We start from the raw sequence: 16,033 nt of genomic DNA, 5'->3' as shown, positions 1-16,033 counted from the left end.
CCTTATAGCATCTTGTGATTGGGATGCCACTTGAGGCACCAAAAATGTTCTTTCATTGAAGCCCTGTAAACATCACACTGTGACCAACAGCAGTTATTATGCAGAAGAAGTGTCACCGTGCACCGAGGTGCGTGTGATTGTCAGCTCTTCATGACTGCTTTTTCCATCAAAGGAAAAATCAAGCCCTGTCAGGACTCTAGGATGTCTGGAAATTGCAAAGAGCCTTGCTATGAAGGGAGATAAAAAACCCTGCAATGCGATATTCAGAAGTGGCCATTACCTTGTCACCGCAAATGTATCCCATCGCCTTGATAATGCAAAGTGACATAATTTGCACCCCGATCAGAAAGTACATTGTATGCTCTACAAAGAGAGAGATGGGCAGGCTGACAGACTGGTTTTCTGGAAGAGAGACCTTCCTCACTTCTTCCTTTGCAGCTGGGAGAAGAGATTAAAAGATCTCAATCCACCTGTGGCAGCGGCTGCCAGCCACTGAAGTAGCATTGGAAGTCTGGGGAAGGGACGGGTATTCTCCTTTTCATCCGTGCATTGATGTGCTGAGGTAATGGAACAAGCAGGGTATTCATTAATTTGATCTGGTGTCAAATGGGAGTAGTAATGCTTAACCATCTTTGTCAAGTGTTTTGATGTCTACAGGCGATGATGGTTATAAGTGTTAGCTATTATTGTGCTCTGGCTATTTTGGTCAGACAATTGGAGACCAAGTCCATCAAGACTATCCTAACACATTCAAACTACTCCTGAACCAAAGAAGGAAAGTGGGACTAGTTAGGGAATCTGTCTACGCTTTCAGTACAGAAGCAGTAAATGAATTGGGATCTCCCAACAGTCACCAGCTAATCTCTCAGAATTTTATCGATTAGAACCCTGCTTTGAAATGTGATTATGTCACAAGTCATGGGAAAAGGCACGTCATTCCACCTTAGAGGCACAGTGTGCCACACATGCAGCGCCCAGCCCAACAGACATGCTAGATGTGTCGATGTCTAAAACTGAAGCAATAAGAAGCATTTCTACCCTCATATGTACTCATATATAGCTCTTTCCTCATCGGCTCTCAGAGCACAGAGAGGCTCGGACTTACATCAGGCCATAGAGTGCACCTGTGGCAGCATCAGGACTAGAACTTGGTTTTCCAGACTCATCATCCAGCACTCTAATGCCTAGCACAAGCTGCATCTCCACTAACAATAATCTCCAAAGGCATCAGGAAAATAAAATATGCTCTCTGCTACAGCGGTTGGGTGCAATTAGATACAGAGATGTAGCAGTGCGTTAATAAACAGACCAGCAAAGACCAAAAACAAACAGGGAGACAGTTCCTCATAGGAAACACTAAACCGAGGAAATTAAAACTTCAGCATCATGGAGTCCATGATACACAGTGTTACTTTGAAACAGGATTTGAATTGGGGGTACACGAGCATGGATCCAACACATCAGCATTGCTCCCAAAACTACCTTCTTATCCTCCAGAGGCTCAGCTTTCATTTTAAAAGAGGTGAGTCTCTAGATGCCATGGAAGAAACCTTGGAAAACGTGAACCAATTGCAGCCAATCCAGGGCCAACGCTCTGAGTTTGCAGGAAATCTGATGCAACAGCTCGGAGGTTTGCACTTCTCTATTCATTTCCATGGGTGCTAATTCAGATGATGATACTTTAAATGTCAACATTGCTACCTATTTCATCGCTATTTCATTGCTCAAGCATGTACGACGGGAGAGGGTGTATTGTACTATGAAGACCTGCACAATTGAATGTGGGTGACTGCAAATTTTGGTGGGGGTGGACCTGGAAAATAGCATATTTTTTCCGCAGTCAAGAGAGCCAAGCAAGGGATCTGAGCCCCACCAAGAAGAAACAAAACCTAGACAGCATCCACCATCATATATTGAGCAGCTCCACAATCTACTGAGTGCAGCTGCAGCTCATTACTGGTATCTTGAGCTTGCAGAGTTTATTTTGTGGCTGGAGTCGGTCAGAGAACCGTTGTCTTTAATTCTTTCCACCCCTGCTTCAGAGGCACTGGCTTTGGCGGTCTCCAATGCATTAACCATCATTATGTTGTTATGTGGTGCTAAGGCCCAGGTGGTGCTAAGGCCCACGTCACATTTCGTCACACAACTCAGCGCACAACGTTCAATGCATCACTTAATCTGGCCCCTGACTTTCCACATATTTTATTAGATTTTTTTCCAAGTAACTTCTCCACCCACTGGGAAATTAAATAATCTAATGGAATTAACTTTAACAATACTGAACATTAATTATGGATTACATTTCTTGCACTTAAATTCTGCATTCAGCAGGGTAACAATGCATCAACAGCAAGATTAATGCAAGCAGAGGTGGCAATTTGCAAAGATCCGTTAAAATTAACAGGCAGCTTGGTAATTTAAATAAAATAGACACTTTTTGCCAACTGCATAGGGGCAATTACAGCGTCTTTTTGGATGATCCCTTGCTGAGAAATCACCATTTTATTGTCCAGTTGTCAGATGAATGACATATGTATTCAAATTCACGTCTGCTCTTAAAACAATACAGGAAACTATTATGGCTTATAGCACACACAAAAGAGAGACGCTCGAGCAGTCTTCTTGTTGCTAAGACTCGGTATAGAATTTTTAAAAGAGGTCGGCTCACTAGGAGTTGGTCTCTTTTGAAAATCTGGCCCCAACTGGGGGTCCTGAGCATTTTGGGGGGAGATTTTCAAAGGTGCAAAGGGCACCCAAAGTCAGTGGGAATTGAGGGCCCCACTCAGCCTTTGAAAAGCTCCCTCTTGAAAATCTGGCTGTTGTGCAAATTTGTTCTAAATTCTGCCTTCTCTCCACATTATCATACCCTCATTGTGGTATTTTCTTTCTTCACAAGGGGAGGGGGGAGATACAGGTATAACAGGCCTGATTTTGCTCTCACTTCACTCCTTGGCCTTCCTGCTCAGCGACACACACGTAACCAAGATCAAAACAATGCCCAACAACATGTCTGGTCCTGGGCCTTAGCACCACATCTGAAATTCCTCCCAGAAAGTTCTTCCAAAACAATACAAAACCATACCACACAGGGAGAAATTCACCAGCGCACAATGGGCTAGCGCAAGGGCTATGCCCCAAGACCCAATGGACCTTATCTCAAGGACTTACATAGGGCTTGTGCTGGCTCTTTGCATGGGGTGAATTTCACCCTTCATTATAGTTCTCTCGTCCCCAGTTAGAAAGGGTTCTTTCTTTCTGAACATCCAGCTCCATTAAATTCTCTTTGTTTCTAGCTCTTCTTTGCCTGTCTTGATATTTTGGTCCATGTGAACCCGTGAAGGTAAATATTTCAGAATTCTTAAGAGTGCTTGGAGCAAAACTGCTCCTGAAATAAAGAAGGAAAAGCTTTTAGACATGTACCTATGCAGAGATGTTCTTCAAAGCTCTTGAAAAGCAGGAAAATAGGTACTGTGTTGTTGTTGTGCGTTATGTGTTGCTTCAGGCCCACAAGCTTTTTATGTTAATTGGTGTTTTATCGCAAATCACTCTATTTAAAATGACAGCCCTGCATATGCATTGCGGGCAAAGAGACCTATAGCGCCCATCTGATCAGTGGCTCAGAGATGTATTTTCAGTGAGCTTTGAAGGGAAGAACGTAGGCGCTGAATGAAATCTCTGCATTGGAACAAATATTCTTCAGCTATTTCATGTACACTCAACAGTTCAATCTATGCAACACGCAGCCTGCTGCTTCTGTTTCATTTTCAATGTATGCCTCAAGTGTACAATAATCATGAGTCAGGTCCCGAAAAAATTTGGGATTGGCTTAAAATCATGAAATTTTTCATAATCAGGAGTTCTTTTTCTTTCATTTCCAGCTTTTAGCCTTTAGGGTGCACTTGTGTTGTGTTTTCAAGCTTATCTCTGCAACCATAAGGACCAGAAACCTCCTTTAAGAAAAAAAGAAAGCTGAAATTCTCATGTATTCACATGACTCCAGGAGCTGAGACTTTAAGAAACAAACCAGATATCATGATGAGACTCAAAACAACGTCCTGAGCTTTGGCAAAACTGTGTATGTGTGTATATGTAGTAGAGCTGGTTGAACTGCTTGTGCGTGGAATTTTCAAAGGTGCTGAGGCAACTCTCAATGGGATTTGTGCGCCTAAATCACTTGGCTGCTTTTGAACATCCTACACATTATGAACAACAGGCCAAGCACTCTGTTAGAATAACTCCATGGACTTCAAGGAAGTTCCACGAGCAGAGACTTTGATCCAGTATTTATTATAGCTGGCTGTATCTCTGTTCTCTGTTTTTGAAATCTGTAAAACTGATCAAGAACTTTGGCTGGGATTTTTAAATGAAATCCCCATAGCAACTTGAGGCTCTTTTGTAAATCCCAGCCTTAGTCCATTGAGTTACACAAAGTTTCTTCAGCAGACAACCTAGCCTTCAAAATTCAGTTGTTGCAGGTTACTTTTGTGCATTCCAGAATCTGGCATGATTTGGATTTAGGGTCTATTTATCTGAACACCCGCAGTAATAATACTGTGGGATTCTCAGAGGAAAAGTGCTAGAGAAGGGCAGAGTGCTTCACAAATAATTTAGTCAGCCCCTCTGTGAGGAAAGGGAGTGTTTTTAACATCAGATGAAGAAACTCAGGAACAAAGAGATAAAGGACTGATTCTCCATTACTTTGCACCATGGGTCATCACCCGAGCATGTCCAAATAAATTTGTTAGTCTCTAAGGTGCCACAAGGACTCCTCGTTGTTTTCACTCTCACACCTATGCTTCGTGGGAGCAGAACACTAGCACCTGAATGAGTGGAGAATATTGATTTCCTAGTGTCTTACTAGGGGTTATGCAGGATGTCTGTGGCTGACAGGAACAGAACCTGGATCTCCCATCTCTGCTTCCAGGGCTTTACCTGCAAAAAAAAGATTTCCTCCCAGAGAAATGGTTCTGCTTTTGAATCAAGCTCCCATGCATATTTGGCCCAGATTCTCCTCTCCCAACTAGCTTGGTCTTCAGTGTGGTTACTCCTGATTTATGCTCCCGTGAGTGACATCTGTATCTGCTTTTCCTTCATTATTCATGATCCTAACTTGTAAAACTTGTCTTCCCCCCAAAAGCAAGTATGAAAAATACCACATCCCTGCTGCCATGAAGGATTTTACTTCCGTCAGCAACAATTTGCTCTCAGTCCATCTCAAGGCCATTTATCTTCGTACAGCAATGCAACTGGAACTCAACCTTTCCAAGCAGACAAACCGTCATTTGAACAGATGGGCTTCTAACCCAAATCAGCCGCAAAGACCGTATATGAGCATCTGACATGTTTACTGAGCGCAAGACTCCTGGACCGGGGTGTTAAAACAGCCATCTGTGAGGAGTGAGGGGGTTTTCATGGCTGTGCTGTTTGCTGCTACTTGTGGGCTAACTGATCATTGCTTGCCTTGGTGTACAAAAACCAAAGAGCCTGACTCTTATTCCACCACTGTTCCAGCACCACAAAGGAGCCTTTAAAGAGGGTGAAAGTTACATTTACACTCACTTTAGGCCCCTGTACACTATCAGAGCAGTGTAAAGAGGCTTGAGTGTAGCTGAGAATCAGTACCCAAGTGTGGTCTCTACTGGCACCATTTTATGCATGGCTATTTTATTGCGTTCACCTTTTTTCTTACAACCTATAACCCACAAAATATTTCGAGCAAAATCCTGTGCAATGAGGAGTAGCAGGGATGCTGATTTCCAATGTAACTCCATTTCCAGTGTAACCTTTGCATCCACTACAGAGGGATCCTTGCCAACCAGGGGCAGATTGCTTATGGTAAGGCGAAAGGAGGGACAGCTGGCGGGCACTTTTCTTCTCCTTGAAGGAGCAGCAGCGTGAAGCCTCAAACCTTCCATCAGGCTTGGGGAGATCAGCTCATAACACCCCGTTGTAGGGGGGAGGGGTGGTCAGAGATTAGACAGATTTTACTGAATGCTCTTTCACTCACGGCGCAGGTGCAACTGCTCCTTTTTGAGTGCTTATGAAAGAACATTTTCTATCTGTTTGTTTACCTGCTTGGTGATGCCAGATCAGCTCGGCTGACAATGTGATGCTGGTGCGGGGAGTACAGCCACTGGAAAGCCGTCAGCGTTCTCTCCTCGATCCGAAAGCGGCCTTCCTTAACGTACCTATAAACAACAAACAATGAGAATTACCCGGAACTGAAATATTTATTAGGGAAGAGCTGTCAAGCCAAAGAGAGAGGGAGACACAATAGCAAAAGAATGGCTGGCTCAGGGAAACTGCAGAGAGTTGCAAGGTCAAATAGAAATGTAATCACTGGCATTACACCGCAATCCTCGCTCCTCCTTGCGTGACCCTTTTCTGTTTATTAATGGGGACTGGCAATGGCATCCTACTGCATTTACAGTGCTTTTCATGCTGGGCTACCATATTAGGCAGCCTAAGAAGGCACCCCCAGGAGAGTGCTGCGTGTTCTCTCCTCCGAGTGCTGTAAGTGGAACAAGCCCCCGGCTCAGCCGTGGAAGAGACAAGCCCAGTATTTTGCATAGCCATAGGGTCTTGGATCTCAGAACAACTGCAATCCAGCCTGCTGGCGCCCCTACGAGATAGGCAGGCATTACTGACCCGCTTTTACAGGTGGAGGGAGAGTAAGGTACAAGGAAGTTACAGAAATTGCCCAAAGCCCCACAGATAAGGGGTAGAACTGTGGATCAAACCCCAAAGTCATGACGAAAGATATGCCAGAGTGTATGAATATAGCCCACACTGACACACCCCGAGCTAGCTTTAATCTCACATCACAGAATGGCCACGCCATGGCAGCAGGAGTTTTGCCATGGGATAGACCCCAGGGTTTGTGCAGACCGCACTAAAGCTTGCACGGCTGTGGTTTCCCCGCTCCAAGACCCAACCTTACAAGATTCTGATTCCTGATCCTGTTACAGTAAGGCCCCTTTACACAGTGCTGGCCTTAAAGTGAGTGCAAATGTAATTTGACAGGTTTCAGAGTAGCAGCTGTGCTAGTCTGTATCCGTAAAAAGAAAAGGAATACTTGTGGCACCTTATTTGTTAGTCTCCAAGGTGCCACAAGTACTCCTCTTCTTTTTACAAATGTAATTTATACGTCCAATTTATATGCCCCAGTGCAAGGAGGCCTTAGCGTAAACAAAAATCAGGCCTTCTATGACTTACTCACTCTGAGACCTCAGGCAAGTCAGTCAACCATGGAGTGCCTCACTTTCCCCATTTATGTAATGTGGGGTAATCATAATTCTCTGCCAAGAATACTGAAGAGATGGATCCTTGGTTGAACAGTGCTACAGAAGTACAAAGTGTTTTATAGTAAATAAAGATTTCTATCTGGCACAGTAGTCCCCCTGGAAAATTATAACAAGACAGAGCAAATTGTTTTCATTTCCACTGCATTCTGTGATTTCAGGTGGCTGCAGGTCTTTCAGGCAACTGCTAGGATGAGCTCCTATGGATGATGAAGAGCTAACAGAGCCCTCTAGTGGAACTCAGTGCTCCCTGGCTGCAATAAAAATCCATGACAAATACAAATCAAATTTTCAAAACCATCCCCTAATCTTGGATGCCTCCATTTCCAGTTTAAACATCTTGGGCCGATGCTTCAGAGGATGCAGAAAAACATAATCTACCCAGTCATTTCTTCAGTGCGACACATGGACGGGGTGGGGAATTATGATTTTAAAGTTGTATTTTCAGTCTCAGCTGGATTATAAAAAGTTCACACGGTGCAGCTCCTTAAACGGTTTACAGTCCTGTCACCCCCTCAACCCTCCCCAAAGTGTTTGCTTTCAATGCTGGACACCAAGGGCCCAATTCTGGTAATTCCATTTCAGGGCAGTTGCTCTTCATTTCCAATAGTGTAAATGAGCACAGGATCAGACCCAATGATCATCCGGACAGTCTGTGAAATTCACTAGACACCAAATTCTCCTGTGGCCACATAGAAGCTGTGCTGGATGATCATGGGAAGGGTCTCCAATCCAGCCCTGCGTAAGGCAGGGGCAGAAAGCCCACAATGGGGTCGGACTTAGGAGGGCATGAGAAGTGGAGATGTAAGCTGTCTTTGCTTTGATCCAGTGGCACAACAATCCATGCAAGAGGTGACGCAGGGCAGCTCACTGCTTGAGGGTCTGTTTTATCTCTGAACTCAGGTTCTGTGCAAGGTGCATGGATTTCACTCTCAGGGAGCAGGGACCAACTTCTGGGCATTGTCAAATCAAGTAAGATCTAGACCAGTTACAGACAAAATCATCTGCTCTCTCAAAGCCTTGCTGTAGCAGACAGGGTGATTTCTGAATATCAATGATTTATAACAGTCGTCCTGAACCCCATGAAAATAATTGGAGCAGGCCAGGATTCAGGCTGGTTAGTTTCTTTTCTGTCCATACTGTTTGTACAGGTCCTAGCTAAGTTAGTGGCACTACAGGCCAGATTCTTAGCTGACGTAAATCAGCGTTTGCAGCGGCTACAGCTACAGCCCTATGGCTTGGAGCGACATATGCCGCATTAAATGAATTTCTTTGCATCAGCACCCTGTGTAAACTGCTCTTTAAAAAGGAGTGCGTCCTGGTGTCTGAATACATGGAAGCTCTATTCTTGCCATTGGTTTACTCTTTTATCCTGCTGTAGATATGCAAAGACACCTAAGATACGTATATATCTACAGTACACACTGACACTGCAGCCAGTGATGGAGAATGGCTATCTTTACATTCCACCAGTGTCTTTCATCTATGTATCTCAAAGCAGTTTACAAACATTAGGTACTTAAGCCTTAGTGTCTTCCAGCAGCTGAGCATTACCAGATCCTCAGCTGGTGTAAATCAGCAGAACTCTTTCGGCTTCAGTGGAGCACCACCGATTAGCAGCAGCTGAGGATCTGGCTCATTATAGCTGCATCAGTCCTCTGGGGCACAGAAAGGTTAGGTGACTTGTCCAAAATAATTCTGCGGATCATGTGCAGAGCCAGAAATAGAACCCAAGAGTCCCCAACTCATCCTAATCTCAAATCAGAGGAGTCGCACACCAATGTAACCCCACTGGCTTCAGAGGAGTTAATCCTGGTTTATACCCCTGTAAGAAAGATCAGAAGCAGCCCCTACCCACTCTCTAAAGCTCCGGAGCATCTGCTCTCTAATAAGACGCTAACTCATGTGCGCAAGGAATTAGTATCCACCAAAAATTTGGTGCCCGATTCTGATCTCACTTACATGGATGTAAATCACAACCATTTCCACCAAAGTCATTAAACCAGGTGTATGGGATCAAAAATCAGACCCTTCAGTTCTATCCAATTGTATCTTGGAAAGGAAGGAAAACAAACCATGTGTTTGGTTGCTGGGCCTAAATTTATCTGAGAAACATTACCGTGATCTTGTTTTGGTTTCCGGTATAACCAAAACACGGTTTAGATTCCTTCCACAAGTCTGTGCAGGGCTGGATTTGCAACTGTTCAGCATGGGTATTTGCCACCAGTTTCCCACCAAATGTTAATCTAAGTCTAGCTCAGGAAAGAATATAAATGCCACACAAATTGTTCTCACCTGCCAATCAGTGGCCCCTACCTTCCAAAGCTGCAGATGAGGGGCCCACTCCTGCATCCCTAGCACACCCAAGACTCCCAAGGAGGGGCCAGATTTTGCTGTCTGTTACATCAGGGTAACTCTGGAATAACACCATTAATTTCAATATGGCCTAGGCCAAATTTTTCCCTGGTTTAAATCAGCAGAATTCTACTGATTCCAGTTTGCACCAGTGGAGAATCTGGTCCATTGCTTTCTTCCAAATTTACATCTACACAACAGAGAGCATAATCTGGTTTCTGAATGGGAGATGTGTGCGTGCAAGGAATGCAGGACTGGGCCCTAGATTAGGAAAATAGACATTTGGGTTTGTTTATGGAAACCTACAGTTGAGTCCAAGCCTGAATATGTATTATCCATACTCTGACTTTACCTTTTCCACCTCAGACAGGTAACATTACTGAACTGTTCTCTCTTTACTTATAATAAACTTTGCACTTCTGATCCATTTAACACAAGGATCTCAGGATCCTTTACAGCTCACACAGCTCCTGTGGTAATTATTTTATAGTCGTTTTACATATAAATAAATCTGAGGCCCAAAGAGTAAGATTTCAAAAGCAGTCAAAGGGATCTAGACACATATCGTCCATTAAGAAAAGCAGTACTTGTGGCACCTTAGAGACTAACAAATTTATTTGAGCATAAGCTTTCGTGAGCTACAGCTCACTTCGTCGGATGCTCACGAAAGCTTATGCTCAAATAAATTTGTTAGTCTCTAAGGTGCCACAAGTACTGCTTTTCTTTTTGCGAATACAGACTATCACGGCTGCTACTCTGAAACATATCGTCCATTAAAATTTAAACTGATCAAAGATATGTGCCAAAATCCTCTCTATTGCTTTGAAAATCATAACCAAGTGATCGCCCAAGGTCACAGAGTAATTCGGTGGAAGGGCTTTGCATAGAACCCAGAAGTCCTGACTCCCAGTCTCCTAAGCATTGTGATGCATCCCACGCTTGATACCACTTCAGTAAAAGGGACATAAGAAACGAATCCCCCACTTGCAAAGCAGCCCCTCCCCGTCCCTGGTGTAGTAGTTTGTAGCAGGTCATTTCCTACATGGCGGGATGCTTGCATTCTCCTTCTCAGGCAGAAGGATTGATCAAACAGTTGAATGTAACAAACCATCATTTATTCACAATAGAGTTTCCATTTCTCTTAAGTTTTGTTCTGACTAGCCCATGCATCAACTCTGTCCTCAGTTTTATTATCGTCTCCAAGGCCAGGCTAATATCCCTGAAACATTATTTCGGATGTGATGCCAGATGTTGAAGCTTATTTAATAATGTTTGAGTGATGAATCATGGGTTATTATTGCAATTAAAGTTGTGCATGTTCTTAAATGCCTGGGCAAAATATCTGTAATTACAATTGTTCCCTTCTTTTAGAAAAAAAATCTGCTGTCTAGCTTGTTCCAGACAATCAGCGGCACTTAACATGCCCTCATTTGAATATGAAATTTCATCACCGAGTGTAATTATTAAAGCATCTGTAGAGCTGAGGGGGGCTGGAGGGGTCCATATTAATTTGGAAGAGTGGAAATCATAGCGAACGCTAATGTCTCACACCACTCCCCCAACAGGCAGTGTGTGCACAGGAGATCAGTACGTAGCACTCAGCTAACATGGGCTAAAGTTCACTCTTCAGAAACAAACAAAGGCCCCAGCCCTGCAAACACACATGATGAGTAACTTGTTGCCTGTGAGTATGCAGTTAAAGGCTGGAATCCTAATGCTGAACAACAACATAATCATTAACCAGAGCTCTGGGGAGACACAGTAAAGTGCTGATGTGGAGCGCTCTGTCAGGCACCTGCCCATACTGAGAGGTGGTGCAGATCCTCCCTATCAGCTGGGTCATCTATCCACGATACCTATCAGACTTGTACTGTATCGTCTGAGCACCTCACAGTACCCCTGTGAGGTAGGGAACTATTACACCTGTTTAACCATTGGGGAACTGAGAGAGGCTAAGTGACTTGCCCAAGGCTACAGAGAAAGCCTGAAGTGAAGCAAGGATTTGAATCCAGGACTCCCCAGTCCTTGCACAGTGCCCTAACTCCTGGACCATCCTTCCTCCCACCTCACTGCAGAGTTCTAGGAAGCAAAAGGGGAAAGCGTGTGATGTATCATCTCCAGAGCTGACCAGCTGGCTGGTGCAGTGGGAGCCTCCTCACCCGTGCTCAGGCCTCTGGAAGTGCTATGTTTTGTGACTGCACCTGGCCCCTGTGCAAGGGTAGGGGGCTCAGGAGGGGAGATTGAGATGGGAGGCGTCTTGTGGCTAAGGACTACTCCCGAATCAAGGTTTGCAGGCTCATGCTTATTGTTTCTTTCCCAGTAGAGGAATTCCCTGTGACACTCACAGCTTTTCCTGAACCCTAGCAAAGCCCGTGAATAGTTAATCAGAGCCATTAACAGTGCCAGGTGGCAAAATCAAAGACAACAGATGATGCAAGACTCTTTGGACCAGGCATACAGGTTGTGATACTTCATCTTTAGCCGCTGCGCAGCGTCACCACCGCAATCCTCTTTCACTCGTGTCTGCACGCAAAAACCACCTGAATTCAGAGAGGCACAGCAAAGAATAGGAGGAGGGTGGATGGATTAATTCGCGAGCAAAAGTAAAAGCACTAAATGGGCCTAATTCTCTTCTCTCATCACTAGCATAGCTCCATTGGCTACAAATAATGTTTGTGATTTAGAATCTGGGAGAATAATTTCTGTCAATGAAATTTTAACTTGACCTAACCTAATAGGTTTCCATTGCAGGAGATGTGATATGTTCAGTGGAACTTCTCCACTTTGGACTGCCCTCATTTCTTCAGTTCAGCAGAACGTTCGGCCAAATGGAGACATCAGTGTTTGCAATAAAACTCCTGTTGAGTTCAGTGGGCTCATGATTTAGCCTTACACCCTCTAAACTGCTACACAAGAAGGTGAGCAAGACACCAGCACCGAAAAGGTGCTATAGAACTAGGAACACAGGAACTGCCAGCCTGGATCAGAACTGAGGTCCATCTAGTCATGCATTCTGTCTCAAACCATGGCCAGTGCCAGATCCTTCAGAGGAATAAAAACCCTGCCACAGGCAGCTATGGGATAATCTGCCTCCCATATTAGGTCTGATAGTTAGAAGTTGACTAAAACCTGGAGCATGAAAACAAGCATGAATTATGTTCTGGATATTCTCGTTATCCATACAAATGTCCAATTCCTTTTTTGAACCTTTGCATGGTGGCTTCCTGTGGTAATTAGTGCCACAGTCCAATTACACCTTGTGGAAAAAAGTATTTCCTTGAGTTGTTTTTGAACTTGCCATCTTTTAATTTAGTTGAATGTCCTCTTGTTCTTGTTCAACATCAGGCAAAAATACATTCACAGGCATAGCACCAGTCAGCTGGCTGCAGCGACAACTATTTACGCATCGGCACCTCTCTGGTGAGTCAGCATGTTTGTCATTTGCATCACTGGATTCCATCTGCACTTAAACCATGCACCATTCGGAGAACATCACCGTGCTGCTGGCTGTCAAAATTATGCAGCTCACCCAAGCCGGCTTGACTTGGCTCTGCCATGTTTGAGACGCTGCCCGAGGCATCCCTTTTAGGAAGCTTTGTGGTGAAAGCATCAGAATATGCCCAGCTTTGGCACCCCTTGCAGAATGTTCTCTGCATTCCTGAAGGACATCACAGCATGGATTACATGGTCATGATGAAATCATGACTTCTTGTTTTCATTGGCAAAAAGAGACATGATTTGCTAGCTAGTAAAACAACAGATGAGGTACAGATTGTAAGGTCTTTAGGGCGGGGATTGCCTTTTTATTATCTGTTTGTACAGTGCCTAGCACAATAGGGCCTTGTCTATGACTAGGGTTCAGGTACTAACACAGTTATTAATAATCGATAATAAATCCCTGAGTTTTCTTGTCACGCTGGGTATTCACCTTTGTGTGCTCACTCACTAGTGAATACAGAGGCATCCAAGCTCCCAAAGAAGCTAGTTTGTCTGCTAACGCATTACACCTCCTACACAGTCTGCAACAATGTCCCCAAATGCTTTAGCACTAGTGCTGTAGTATCCACTGTTTTGGGACAGGGGCCATGGCTGCAAAATACTATGGGGGTTTAGCAATTTTGTAAATGAGGCCACTAAGTATTAAAATATTGGCCTAGGCACTTGGACACTGTCGGGAATAAAGATCTCTCTGGCAGGCTGCAGGGCAATGGCTAAGCAGCCATTTAAAGTATGCAAGTGCTAAGTAGGCAAAATATAAACTGCAGAGGGGAAGTTTTGCATGCAGAGTGTAAAGTCACTGGAGGCTTAAAATTCTCTTCCCAGAACAATCCTCCTCAGAAGGTTTGCCCTTGTGGTGGGCCAGGGCCACAAAGTTGGAATCCACAGCAACTCATCCCTCCCCCAATGTTCAGATGCAGAGGTTGGGTTCTGCCCCCAATAGCATCCTGAGCCACATTGTTCAGATCTGGCTCTGAGCTTTCCCAAGTGTTGCCAGTGTTCAAACTTTGCTTTGGACCTGTCTCTAGCTGTTACATAAGCTTTGCAGGGTTGTAACCCAGAAAGTCATTCAATTTGCATTTCGGCATTGCTGCAGCATCCCGCTCAAGGGTGGGGGGGCTTTGGCATCATAAGCGACTGAAATAAAAACTAGCACAGAGAAAGCCTGTTCCAAGCTGGAATGCTCCACTAGCCCCTCTGAAAGAGGGCCCAGACCAGGACAGCCTGCCCCCTACTTGCCCAGTTTGCAGCAGTAGCAATAGGGATACAGGCCCCAACACACCTTTGCAGTAGCCACACCTGGGATAGCCCCATATACTGAGACTCACCCAACCGCAGCAGCCAGGACACAAACAACCCCAAGAGGCACATAACCCTGCCCCCTCCAGTAGGTGGGGATTTCCTAAGACCTCCCTGTCCTCCTCTGTCCCCTCCAAGAGCAGAGGGGCTGCCCTTTGCAAAGATGGATCTACCCTAGGAAGATCCCCTTCACCAGCAGCAAGGATTCTGCCCTCCCCAGTGCCGGGGATGAGACAATCCCATAGGTCCCCCTCACCAGCATCAGGGCCCCTCCTCAAAGACCATCCCCTGGAGCAGTGTCTGAGATAGACCCCCTACAAGAAATGGCGGGGGGGGGCCTCCCTGCAGCAGACAGGGGGACACACCTCCCCACTGCCCAGGACCCCTGCAGGAGCTGGAAGACCCCATGCTCCAAAGACCTCCAGCGCAGTCGCTGGGATGCTGCACCTCTGGGGCTCCCCCCTCCCTATAGCCAGGGCACCACCAACCCCAACAGCGCAGCGGGCGCCCCTCACTCCCAGGGCAGCAGCTGGGGCATCGCTCCCAAGGCAAAAGCTGGGGTCTGTCGCCTCCCATCTCCCCCACCCCCACCCCACTGCAGCAGCGTGGATTCCAAGCCTCCCAGCTGTGGATCTCCCTGGCGCCCCCAACAGCTAGGACCCCCCCCCCAGTAGAGCAGCAGCGGAGATGCCCCCCTCCCACCTCACCCCTACTGCAGCAGCTGGGATTTCCCCTCCCAGGGCAGCCATGGGGGGGGGGGGGAGGAGGGAACGACACCCCACCCCAGTGCAGCAGCGGACTCACCCCCAAGTCCCCTTCACCAGCCTCAAGGACCCTCCCACCCGCAGGGCAGCAGCAGCAGCGAGGACCCCTCCGCAGCATCCCCCCACTCACCATCGCACCTGCTCCCATCGCGTCTCCCCCGGCGCTTTGCGGCACGCCATGCCCCCCCCCGCCCCCGGCCCTCGGCCCGGGGGTGCTGCTAGGGGCCGCTCCGGACTGCGCCTCAAGCCGGGGGCGAGCGGGGGCGGTGCAGCCGCAGCGCTAGCCCCTGACCTGGTGCATTGGTGCAGACCCGGGCCGAGCGATCCGAGATTTCCACCCAAACGCCCGCTGGAGCGGCGAGGGGGGGGGGCGAGGCCAGAGTCCGCCCGCCGAGCAGCCCCGGGTCTGGGGCGCTCACAGGACGCTCCCCGCCCCAAACCCCGGGCAGCTGGAGTTTCTCTCCCAGGCTCCTGCTTGGAGGATGGTTTCTTGGCTGCCGGATCGCCTCGCTTGGCCCCTGCTGGCAGCAGCTCCTTCCCCGTGGGACTTCAACCTCCCCAAAGTTTCGGGCTATTTGGATGCCGGGGTGGGGGCTCAGTCCAGGCTAACCTGGAGCTCAGACTGCTCTTGTACTCCGTGGGTCTGCGAGTGCAGTGCCGGACCATGGCATTATTCTGGTGTTATTTTGCTTACTGCAGTAGGACCTGGGAGCTGACAAAGAACAGAGGCCCTTGGAGCTAGGCGCTGCACAAACAGAAAGCGGTAGACGGCTCCAGCCCTCAAGAGCTTACAAGTAAAACAGATACATGGTAAGG

The 16,033-nt window shown here is 46.5% G+C and overlaps 1 protein-coding gene across 1 annotated transcript in view; it reads right to left on the bottom strand.

The window, feature by feature from the left end:
* RAP1GAP2 (RAP1 GTPase activating protein 2) overlaps nt 1-16,033 on the bottom strand; it is a 294,016-nt gene that overhangs the window by 241,266 nt on the left and 36,717 nt on the right. Inside the window, exon 2 of the mRNA XM_038375286.2 lies at nt 6,072-6,188. The gene's annotated coding sequence lies outside the window, so the exon portion shown is untranslated. The remainder of the gene's footprint in view (nt 1-6,071; nt 6,189-16,033) is intronic.

Source organism: Dermochelys coriacea, chromosome 17 (genome assembly GCF_009764565.3).
Source record: "Dermochelys coriacea isolate rDerCor1 chromosome 17, rDerCor1.pri.v4, whole genome shotgun sequence".
Taxonomy (NCBI): Eukaryota; Metazoa; Chordata; order Testudines; family Dermochelyidae; genus Dermochelys; species Dermochelys coriacea.
Note: the sequence above shows the minus strand (reverse complement) of the source record. Positions and strands in the feature narration are given on the sequence as shown.